At 41.1% G+C, this 8,507-nt stretch overlaps 1 protein-coding gene across 1 annotated transcript in view; it reads left to right on the plus strand.

Moving 5' to 3' along the window:
• The first annotated feature begins 8,090 nt into the window (after nucleotides 1–8,090).
• LOC109974494 (TATA element modulatory factor-like) overlaps nucleotides 8,091–8,507 on the plus strand; it is a 6,454-nt gene continuing 6,037 nt past the window's right edge. Inside the window, exon 1 of the mRNA XM_020624699.1 lies at nucleotides 8,091–8,256. The gene's annotated coding sequence lies outside the window, so the exon portion shown is untranslated. The remainder of the gene's footprint in view (nucleotides 8,257–8,507) is intronic.

Genomic DNA, 8,507 nt, shown 5'->3' on the forward strand with positions numbered 1-8,507 from the left:
GAAACATGATTAAGAAAAAGAACAGAGTAATTCCTCGCTGCTAAACTCCCTCTGGTCACAGCACTGGTGACAGATGTGGACAGCGACAGTGGAGCAGCAGCGGAGGCGAGAGCTGCTACCGGCAAGAAGACAGGCAGGGATGAAGGTGGTGACACAACCACACACACATAGACAAGCGCAGAACCACAGCAAAGAGACTGCCCCAGATTCACAGCGAGCTACAGCCTACACAGACTGGCTGGCTGGGTGTGCACGAAAGAGAGCTGAGAGAGAGACAGCACAGCAGGGTGCTAAAGCAGCTCAGAGCCCTAATCAGATTACAAGCAGAAATTAGTCTTGATGATAAAAACTCTCAAACAGGATTGGAGGACGGTGGCAGCAGGGCTGCAGGGGGTGGTGTGGGGTTCAGGCCTGCTGGAAGTCAAATGCTAACCACACACACACACACACACACACACACACACACACACACACATCAAGCATGCTTCAGCTAGGATGGCCAACCTTGTCTTGAAACCAGTTCAACCACTAAGGAATGCAGTATTTATGTTTTCCTACCATATTCACTTGTTTCTTAATAAACACAACAATGCTAACTTAAATTTTGGACACAGTTCAAATTTAGACTCAGGCGTTAGATTTACAAATGTCAAAAATTTAAAGCTAAAACCTAAATTTAAACTAGTAAAAAACCTACTTGATGGTGGTGTATTTTATTTCCATCCTTTCTCATCTTGTCCCTGTTATTTGCTGTCTCACTCTCTTCCTCTGTCTTCTCATTACAGGCTGCATCTCATCTAAGGCACAACCAAGCCGAGTTCTGTAAGTCATCTCACCATCACATCAGGGAGTAACCTCAGAGGAGAAGGAAGAGCAACCTATAGGTTTCATGGAGGTGGTCTATCAGTTTTCATTCTTAGCCACCCACTGTCTTAATCGTAACTAGAAACCAGAGAGTTAGTATGAACATGAAAATTTACAGCATAAGCTCCAGCGCTATATAAGCAGACATTTTCCTCCAATAAAAGGCCCTATACTTGAGAAATGTCAGTATGATACCATTGAATCTTGTATAATGTATATTATTAAGGTGAGAACTACAGTACAGTATTCTAAAACTTGTTTGAGCTGCGCTGCAGTGTTGACCTGGTGATTACTCTTGCTACACACCTTTGGCGACACCACACTCTTGCTCACTTGTACACTCCTCACCTCCTCTGTGTGATGCTTTTCTCACCCTTTCACACAGAAACTCCTGCTCCCTAGTCCGCCTCCACTCACTGTAGACGCCCCTAATAAGGCAACATGTGTTGTGAGTGGCTGTCTTGGGGAGAGGTCGCCCTGTCAGCCAGCAGGCCCGTGCTTACCAGCGAACGCCTACTCGCTGCTCGGCCTTGTTTACTCTCCCACTCCTTCTCTCTGTCATTCCCCAGATTTGTCATCCTCGCCATCCATCTAGCTCTCTCCTCTCTGGCCCCTCCTACTCATTCCTATCATCCCATCTCATTCTTTCTTCTCCTCTATTTCTTGCTTTTCACTTTCATGTCCACTTTGTTTAGATTCCTGTCTTTGCTTTTCTGTTTACCCCTCCTTTCAGTGCTAATTTTGCATGTCAACATCTGCCGTAACAAACATCATACACCCTCCACCACTCACTCTGTCTAATCAGTTCCATACAAAACTACAACATCACAACAGGCTGCACAACATTCATGAGGCTTTCAAGTATGGATGACAAGCATCATTGCCCAAGCTGACGGTGATCCGTTTGATTTGGAGTAGGCTGTTTGTACAATCACTGACTTGCTCTGAGGTTTTTGTGCTTTTAATCATTTTTATATATGAATTCTTGTAGCTTAACTGTAGATATTTGAATGTACAGAATATCCACCATCTTGGCCGTAATTCAGGTTTTTCATCCTCACAGGAAAGCATGAAAACACAAACAGATGTGGAAAGTAACTAATTACATGTACTCAAGTACTGTACTTACTGTTTGAAGTATCTATACTTTACTAGAGTATTTTCATTTTCTGCTACTTCATACTTTGACTTCACTACATTTTAGAGAAAATACTTTTTAGTCACTACATTTATTTGATAACTTTAGTTACCAGTATTTATAATCATTACACTTCATTAATCCCCAGTGGGAAATTTACAGTTGACAAAGACTGTTTAAGACTGTTTCCAGAATCATGTCTCAACCCTTCAGCCAGGTCAGTCTTTCTGTTTTCTGATGATGACATCTTATATTTACAAAAAGTTAACAAAAAACACTGCATATGTCAAATCATTTGCTTTAATTCTCTCTTGGTCTGTTGGGTTGAAGACGTAAAGCAGTTTCATCCTGCTGCATAGGCCGTACAAGCCAATCACACTCTTCAATAAAACTCAACACCCAGGACATCATGTAAACTCCACGAGGCGAGGCCGCAACAAATCCCTGTGTGACTCACCGTCAAAGCATCTCTCAGCAAATCAAGCTTTAAGCCATGGAGCTCAGCAGCACATTAGTTTAGATTGTAAGGATGAAGTTTTACTGTGGAGGACACTACCATACGATCCTGTGTTTCAGTCTGTCTTTAGCCTGAATGACACTGAGCTTAATACTTTATGAGATGTACATTATGACACAAACTTGTGTTAAAAGCTCATAAGCCATGACCCTCCTCAGCTGAAAATGTTAGTCACCTGCCAAACATTAATACATTTTTATAATAACTTCAATTTAATGATTCAGGGAGACGCTGACAAAATACTCTTTGTTGGAAGAAGGACATTTTTGTCATGGCCATTTTTGATTATTATTATTGATTATTTCTAAAAATTGTGAGTGCATGTTTTGCTTGAAGAAACAACCAAAGACTGGTTGTACTGGGGATTAAATTTGTGTCTCTGTTATCTACCTCACTCTCACACTACTTGTTTAGAGGTGTCTGCAAAGTGTTTTTTTTTTTTATGAAAATGCTGAATATTACTTAAGGGGCTCATATGCTCTTTAAGCAGAGTCGGACACTATGTTTCAAGCTAGCCTGCTTTTATTATTGCAAACATTTTTGTTTAGGCTAATTTGTACAAGTGCACTAAAGTACCATGAGACAGATGCACCTGCACTAATATAAACATATGCACACATATGCAGAAAGGATACATGACCTAAAGTCATGCATGCAAATACACGGGTCAAGTAAGACCAAGAGGCAGCAGAGAAAGAACCTTTGTCCTTCCTCCTCCCTCAAACATTTACTCTGGTATTCTCTCTTTAAATCCAGATCTGCATTCCTCTCTGCTGCCTTGCATCATTTCTGCCTGACACTCGGCACAGAAATCTGTCTGCTCTGCTCTTATATGGATATCAATGAGCACAGGGCCTGGTGCTCAGAAGAGCCTCTTAAGAAGTTCTGCAGCTCTTAGACAGAGCACGAGAGAGGGAGGGAAAGGAAAGAGAGGCAGAGACATAGTGAGTGAGGGTGACGGAGGAGGGAGATGTGGGTCTCAAGCCAGAGATGGCTACTTGTAGATTTGACTGTTGTTTCTTAAAGCCACACCATCCAGGAACATCTTCACGTTATGTAACATGACGAGGTAACTCAGGACCAGCCAAAAGTGTCAAATCAATTTATGTGCTCATTTTCATACAATGCATAGTTAGTCCTATGTCTCAGTATTATTGCAGGGGTTATTCCTGCAGCTTCTCTCTTTTTGGCTAAAAACAACACAAAGAGAAGATGATATGCAACACAAGCCATGGCTCTGATTGTAACCCATGTATGCACCATGACCCTTGGACACATTCAGTTGTCCAGCTATTAATGGGAATACCTTAAACTAGCCAAAACATACAGTATCTTTAATCTGACCAGGGCCAGTTAATAATCATTAACCAGTTGGACAATGTTATGAGACTATGGTAAATCCACTCTTGTTTCTATCCCAGCCGCCCTAAAGTAGACCATCATATATGAGCATTTGACTGGTAAGATACAATCTATCTTTAGCCATTTCTCCACAGTGCATTTACAAACCTATGTTGGTAGGGCATTTCAGTATTTACAGCCTGCTGTATGGCAAGACTTTTTTTTATTTCACAAAACTAGTATAAATTAGTGATACCTGTATATAAGAAAGTAACTTTCAGCTTTTCCCGTTTAGGGGTTGCCACAGCGAATTGTCACACTGATGAATCGCATGTTCATATTTGGCACCTGTTTTACACCGGATACCCTTCCTATGTCTGTATGGGTTCTCTGTGGATACCCCAGCTTCTTCCCACAGTCCAAAGACATGCAGATTAGGTTGACTGGTGACTCTAAATTGCCTGTAGGAGTGAGTGTGATTGTGCGTCTCTAAATGTCAGCCCTGTGACAGACTGGTGACCTGTCCACAGTGGACTGCGCTTCTTGCCCAATGTCAGTTGGGATTGGCTCCAGCCCCCCTTCAGGATCCGCTTATCCTGAAGAGGATAAGTGGTATAGATGATGGGTGGATTATTTTGAAAGACTTTTGTTTAATGTTATGACTTCACTGTGGAGGCAAAGTAAATGGATGACCTCTGACAGCTGGGTTGTTCTGGGCTCTGACTGGGCTACATTTTGTCAGTCCAATCTGACAACTCACACCTGAGAGATAATACAAATGTGTCTACTTGGAGATGTGAGCAAGTCCGTATTTTTATAACTAGATGAACAGAGTCCAGTGGAAGAGAGCCAAGCATGTCGGCAGCCATTAAACCTGTCTGTTCATTCTGATGGGTGCAACAGGTGCAGAGCACCAAGCAACTGCTGCATGGAGTCACACGCTCTCACACACACAAACAAAACTGTGGAGAAATGACACCTGTCCAGTCGTGGAACAACACACCAACCCAGTACATAGACAACAGATCAGCTGCACACATACCACCACGCAGCCATAATCTGGAGCTTGCAATGCTAATAACCATGTGGTTACTCGAGACAGCACAAAGCAACAAGAGCTCAGCTTGGCTGAGAAACTTCACTCAGTCATCCAGGGGAAAAAATTTAACCTAAAGGTACAGCTGAATTGTTGCCTCTGCTACTGGGTAGTTGGCAAAAAACAATGACAATGAATGAATTACTTCCCCAAACTTAAGACACTTTTAGAGGGTGTCATATCTGAAAAATTTACCAAACACAAGAACATTTAGCACATGTACCAGGAACGGCCAAAATTCCTTTACTTGAATTTAGATGGCCTCCAATGCCAAGTCTATTGAATCAGTTTGACAACTTCTGGGCTGTAATATCCTGTTTACCTTTCAGTAAAATATGGTTTGCTACTCTAACACCAGACAACAAATAACATATATAACGGCCAAACATGATCTTATTTATTTAGCATGCAACTAAAAATTTAGAACCTGTGAATAATCATAAGGCTTCATAATAAATGATAAATGTTACATTTATCATAAAAGAACTATTTGCTGACATATATCAAAGCATGCCTGGCTTCAGACTAGTAAAGAGAAAACAGTACTTACAGTACTTTGGCTCCAGTAGTACAAGACAGAGACAAATGCTTCACGGGTCCATTTATCCTGAAAGTAGAGTTCAGGGATATGAAACCACCAAACAGAGGGTCTCACTAGTTCCTTATTCAGAGCCAAGCAGATATCGAGGAAGCAGGAGGTGTAGGTGTGAGCAGGTAAACCCAAACAGAAGACCAGAAGTCATCTGCAGGTCGAACCTCAGCAACTGACAAATATAGCCTGGTGCTTTCCCACAAGCTGTGCTTCACGGGGCAAAATAAATCAGTCCAGGAACTGGCGAGCAAGATGAGAAGGGAGAGGGAGAGAGAATGAGAGGGAGTGGGGTATGCAGGAGAAGGGTGAAAGCGAGAGACAGGGACTGAGGTGAAAGGAAGGGTGAAACTGAGAAAAAATACAGAAAAACGGTGCTACAGCAAACCGATATTCCTTAAGTAGGTGGTTCTTCAAACTATTCCAAAAGTCAAGACTGTGGTTCCTAAGCGTCCATTCTTGTGGACCAGGTGTGAGACCATGTTTTGAGAAAGTTTAGACTGACAGTAAAAGGTGACACAACACTGCTTCCAAAGGGTTTGGGGAGTGTGGGCCAAAATCGGCATGGTAACCTCATCGCACAGCAACCATGTATGGGCTGAAGAGAGCGGCCTCAATAGAGGGGCATCTGCCATAAATAGCCAGAAAGCATTGGCTCCCAGTGCAGGGGGGATTGAATCAGGAACTACAGTGTACAATCCAACAGCACACTGTGATGATCACTCTGCGGGGGCTCCTGTACAACAATACTGGGGCCTTACAGCATGGAGCAGGGTCAAACCATACTGGACTAGGTTTTATTCAAAGGTATTCCTATTATTACCCTCTTATGTATGTAACCGGGGAGGAAAAAATATAGAAACACCTCTATATATAATGTAGTCCAGTACAACACCACCTTTAACCATAATAAACATATAATTGAATGTATACATTTATGAAAATTTCCCTAAAAACTGAAACATTTTGAGCTTCATAAACACAGATGTGAAGGTGGAAGTGTTGCATTGAATTGCATACAATTGTACTGGTACACCTGTACAATTGTATGCAAGTTTAATAAAAGCCATTTGCTTATCACTAATCGTTCTGGACCTTTGACCTTGAATATAAATCAGATTCAGACCTTTGAATATTAAGTTTGAGAACCTCTGGTTTAGGATATTGGCTCGTATTTCTACCTATTAGTTTTTTGTCTCCATCTAGTGGACTTAGCTGCTACAACAGGAACTGCATTTGTGAATTATATGGTGCCAGATTGATGACTTTAGTCTTTGGGACTGAAAAATAAAGCTTGGCATTGAAATGAAAACCGTAACTGATACTAGATTATTACTGAGACATTTTGCGGTTGTAGTTGGTTGAGGTGAAACTATTTTTTTAAGCATGCTATAAAAGGCTTCAACGAATTCTTAGTCTACTGTCATTATGGATTCATCTGTTGACTTTTTTTATCTTTGTGTAGCGTCTGAGCATGGATGCCCTCCAAGCCTCAGAGAGCATGCTGGCAAGTTTTTATAAGGTGCAGCTCAACTATTGTCTTTGCCAATGCTTTGATCCAGCAAGCAGAACTCAGTATGAGAGTCTGGCCCGGTAATTGCCAGTACAATTACACACAGGCCATATCATTTGTTACAAAAAGCATTGATTCCACAAACTGTTTCAAATGTACACTGATGGTGTTTTCTAAGCTGACATGTAAATTAGAAGTGAGAGAGTCAAAAGTCAACATGGGAGACAGTTGTAGTGTCAAATAAGTGATACTTGCACTGCTTTTTGAAGACATTAGAGGTTGTGTGTTTATCTTGCTAAATGCTAAAATGAGGTCAGAGTCGACTCGCATCCTAAAAGGTTTTTCTCCTTCCCCTTCTCAGTGTGAAGGAGTCCAAGCTTTCAAGCTATTGGTAGTTTGGACAGTTGTTGAGTCCCTCTTTAAACTTGTATATTTGTTTTGGAAAGGGATTGAAATAGTCAGGACAGGCTGTAGGACATAGTTAGAATGTGAATGATGTTTCCCACTCTAGCTCTCCCCATTCAAATGAATGGAGAAGCTGAGAAATGTTGAAAATAATCATAAAACATAAACTGATAATTCAAAAACTGTCAAAGATATCATAAAGCTGAATACAAGATGAATTGATGAGTTATTTAAAGGTTGAATGGTTTTTCTAGCTGAAAGTATGCTGAAGCTATAAAGGCTGAAAGAGGAGGACGATTTGAAGATTTTTCTATTCATTTGAATGTGAATATTTTAATATTTTAAGTATATAGGTTATAAAAAAGATAAATACAAACAGGGATGTCCTTAAAAAGATGAACATTGATATTTGAATGTTTTTTCTAGCTGAAAGTATGCTGGAGTTAAGTGCCAAAAAACAGACGGAAGGAGTCAGAATAATAAAGAATTGGATAACAATAGTGTGGATGCTGACTCAACATTCACACAATTAATCTGTATCTTCTTGATTTATGACCATTAAGAGAACCACCCACAGTATTAAAGAGCAAGCGAAGAAAAAGTGTGGAACATGGCGCCACCTTACGGTCTTCGCGGAATATTACAGTCCGGTATATGATTTCCGGTGCTATGGCGACTACCAGCACCCACTCATTCGGCTGGTCATAGTGAGTTATGTGTACGTGTAAGGCAAGTTCTTGTAGCGCGGAAATATGAAATACTTTCCTTGTCCAGTTCTTTTGCAGCCCTGTCGGTAAGCCACAGTTTGAATTAATGTGTAAGGGTTCTTGGTTTTGTTGTAACCGGTACTTTTTACCATACTGACTCTGAGAGACGAGACATTCCAAGTAACTACAAAACAGTGCTGATTTATTCCATGAACATAGGTAAAAATTAACATTACACGCTCAGGTATCTTGCACCTCCAAACTGCTCGCAGGCAGATGTAAGATGAAAGCCCCTGATCCCACCAGCCCTATACATTATATCCCTTTGGTTGGGCTA

This window comes from Monopterus albus, unplaced genomic scaffold, assembly GCF_001952655.1.
Source record: "Monopterus albus unplaced genomic scaffold, M_albus_1.0 scaffold335.1, whole genome shotgun sequence".
In the NCBI taxonomy this organism is placed as follows: domain Eukaryota; kingdom Metazoa; phylum Chordata; class Actinopteri; order Synbranchiformes; family Synbranchidae; genus Monopterus; species Monopterus albus.